Raw genomic sequence first — 3783 nt, forward strand, 5'->3', positions numbered from 1 at the left:
AAATCTCACAGAACTGGACAGTGCTATTCATCAGGCATGGTGTCAGATTCCTCACGTCACCTTTCAACATCTGGTGGAGTCAATGCCAAGAAGAATTGCCCCAGTATTGAAGGCAAAAGGTGGCCCAACGAAGTACTGATGGGGCGGTCATAATAATCTGGCCACTCAGAGAGTGTGTGTGTGTGTGTGTGTGTATTCCATGTACAAAGGATGTTAAATCACGTTGTTTACCCATATCTTCAGGAAAAAAACACTTCTATTGTCGTGGTAAACAACCTGCTTCCCTATTTATAATGGTCAGGTCCTCTAGCAACTTCAGTGCGAAATTATAGCTAATTTGCCTACAAACGTTAGGTGGTCATAATAATCTGGACACACAGTGTATACCTCAACTGAAAAAAAGTAATGGGCACTTTTAGAACTCCTGGTTGATACTGCCAAAGGTTTGGATCCCTTCATACACCTTTTAGCAGATGATCAGATTTCCAATTTCACTGCCTCCTCCCCAATACTAGAATTAACCTTTAAAACACGAAAAATACTGTCTAGTGGTTTAAATTTGCATATCTTTGTAAGCTTTGACAATTTTCATGTGCTTATTGGCCATTTTTCTCTTACAAATTAAATGTACGTGTTCAGTTTATCTTCCTGTCCTGTCTTCATCGTTTAAGACAGCTTGGACCCAACACAGAGCTATAACTAAATAAATATATTTACAATTGACTGAAAATCCATATGGGCTTCCACCCAGGAAGCAATAATGAATACAGTTTGTGGTTCCTCCTCTATTAATCTTCCCCAATTTAACAATTTCTCCAGTAAAATATAGTATTCAGAGAAAATGTGGTCCCCACCCCCCCCCACTCCCTATAATCCCAGGAGACGTTCTCTCAGTTGAAACTTTTCTCTCTTCATTCTCACTGGTCTTCATACATCATTCGTAGGAACTCTTGGGTTACGCGAGGGCAGCGCATGGGCTGGGTGCTTATTGAATTCTAATTGCGTGTCTAAATGAATGAACCAGCCATGCAACTACAAATGGAAGTCTTAAAAATAATAATTTGCATAATTAGCTGACAGGAAGGCCTGAGCTATTATTTAAGTTCACATATAACATGACACCGTCGAGTGTTCATTTATGCTCTGTTCTTTCCAGAATGATGGAGCTGTTTGAAAGTTTTATTCATGACTCATGCTTAGTCCCGTGTTGTAGTGCTGATAATGTTGAGATAATGGGGATTTATAGTTAGCTCTGACAAGAGGCCATAAAACAAGTGACGGGATGTTTTCTCTGTTGCTACAAGCTCAATTTGTAACACAAAGTGCTTAATAATTGTTATTAATGAACCCGCTGCGGTTGGTATGTAGACACAGCTGGAAATCACATCTGTTATCAGAAAGCCTGGGTTGAATAAAGCGTAGACACGGCAGGAAACTAACAGCTACAAAAGGAAATGACATCAGAGACGCCTAGGAAGTGCCCTTGGATGCTGGTTGCATGCAGACAGAAGGGATTTAGGACAGATTTTAGGAGAAACGACAGGGAATTTGGTTCTTTTCAAACATTTTTTTTTTCCATATTGACCCCAAATGTCTTCGGTTGTAAGCCAGAGTTCCAGGGTCAGTTCCCATGTGTTCAATATCAGTAAATCTTATATCCTATTTTTTAGATAAACACAGATAAAAGTAGTCCCTGTTCAAGTCTAGCAACCTGCCTCTCCAGGCGTACCTTCTGTTACTCCTCTTGAAATGCTCCGCTGTTCTCCTCCAATTGGGTTCTTTGCCTTTGGTTTTACAGTTTCTGCTTTCCTGGCCGCGTGTTTTTCCTTGTTGTTACCTTCATTTGAGGCCACTTCCCTCAAATTGTTTCAAAAGAGAAAGAACTTTTTTTCCCCTTCCTTTGTCCTTTCCTCCTTCCATCTCCCCTTCCCCCCCTTCTGTCCCACTTCTCACCCAGCTGGTGTGGCTCAGTGGTTGAGCATTGGCCTATGAACCAGGAGGTCAAAGTTCGATTCCTAGTCAGGGCACATGCCTGGGTTGTGGGCCTCATCCCCAGTGTAGGGCTTGCAGGAGTCAGCTGATCAATGATTCTGTCTCATCATTGATGTTTTATCTCTCCCTCTCACTCCTTCTCTAAAATCAATAAAAACATATTTAAAAAATAATAAAAAAATAATAAAATATGTCACCCATCTTTTAACTTTTTTCTTTATGGATTAAGGTATTACATATGTGTCCTTATCCCCCTATTGCCCTCCCAACCCCCCACTCATGCCCTCAGCCCCCCGATGTCTGTGTCCATTGGTTAAGCTTATATGCATGCATACAAGTTCTTTGGTTGATCTCTCCCCTTTATCCCCACCCTCCGCTACCTTCCTTCTGAGTTTTGATGGTCTGATAGATGGCTCTCTGTCTCTGGATCTGTTTTTGTTACCCATTTTTGTTTGAACACTTCCTTTCATAGAGCCCTCTCTACCAAAAACACAGCCTATTTTCTTTTGGAGAGCACTACTTATTTGAAAGTTCTTCCTGGACTAATTCTAAAATCTGCCTCTTGTAAACTCACCCATGGTACCAGTTCTGTGGACAAGCTAGGAAGGAGTTCTGCCCCTCTTACAGTCTCCATGCCTCCGCTGGTAGAAAGGGGGCACTGGATCCTCGTCTATCCCAGCCTCCCACCATTCCCAGCCTCAGTTGTGAGCACCAAAGTTATTTCTAGATATTGCCAAATGTCCCTGGGAGGAATTGCTCCCTGTTGAGAACCAACGGTCTACTCTCAGTTTGTCAGCCTCCTTTTCTTTAAACCGTTTTTTTTTCCTTTACAAAAAATGTGTTTCGTATTACCTTTTTTATTTTCCTCATTTCCTCCCCTTAAAGCCTCCCTTCATAATGAAGATAGCCTCTCTCGATCTGCATTCTTCTCTTATTGACCCCATCCAGTCGTTAAATAACATCTATGTATTATTGATTCCACAGTAAGATAGCCAACTGGGTTTGTTATTTTTAACTTGCCACTCTGATCCAGCTGCTACTCACCTCAACTTGCAGATCTGTCAGGCAGTTTAATCATAACATGTTCCAAAACAAACTTCCAATTATTCTCTCTAAATCTACTCTTTTTTGTTTTCTTTATCTCAGTTAAGAATACTAGCTTTCTATTTGTTAGTACTTCAAATCTCACAGTCCCCTCTACTTCATTTTTTTCTCACACTCTTTTTATTTATTAGAGGGAAAAAAAATGAGTTACCTTAAAGCCATATCTGAAACCTGGGCCATTTTATCCCCCTTCACCACTACCACCTGGGTCAAAGCCATCATCATCCTCCACTAAGATTACTGTAGACTTCAAACTAGTATTTCTGTTTCCTCCCTTGATCTTCCACCTCTACTTATTGTGTACAACTAACACAGCCACCGGATTGACCCCCATAAGGCTGTGTTAAACTGTTTGTAAATGTCACCTCTCAGCTTAAAACCCTCCACTGGCTTCTAGTATTACTCAGAGTAAAACTAAAAGCCTAACAGGGGCAAAGAAAACTGTATCTCCTACTACCATCCCCTCACTACTTTTTGGTGGTCTCCTCCTTGGTCCTAAAACATGATGGCATGTCCCTGCATTGAGGCTTTTGTACCCTCTTTTGTTTGGCTTATGATGCTCTTCTGTAAAAGTTCACATGGCTCCCTCCAAGAATTCATTTCACGATTTGAATGAAAATTCCTTTTTTTTTATTGAAGCCTATTTAAAATCGCAAATCTTGCTCATCTCTGGCTCTTTCTATATTC

At 40.9% G+C, this 3783-nt stretch overlaps 1 pseudogene; it reads right to left on the minus strand.

Annotated features, from left to right (window-relative positions):
• The window catches only part of LOC102764925, a 6330-nt pseudogene extending 3015 nt beyond the window's left edge, over positions 1-3315 (minus strand).
• Positions 3316-3783: the final 468 nt, after the last annotated feature.

Source organism: Myotis davidii, unplaced genomic scaffold, assembly GCF_000327345.1.
Source record: "Myotis davidii unplaced genomic scaffold, ASM32734v1 scaffold1019, whole genome shotgun sequence".
NCBI lineage: Eukaryota > Metazoa > Chordata > Mammalia > Chiroptera > Vespertilionidae > Myotis > Myotis davidii.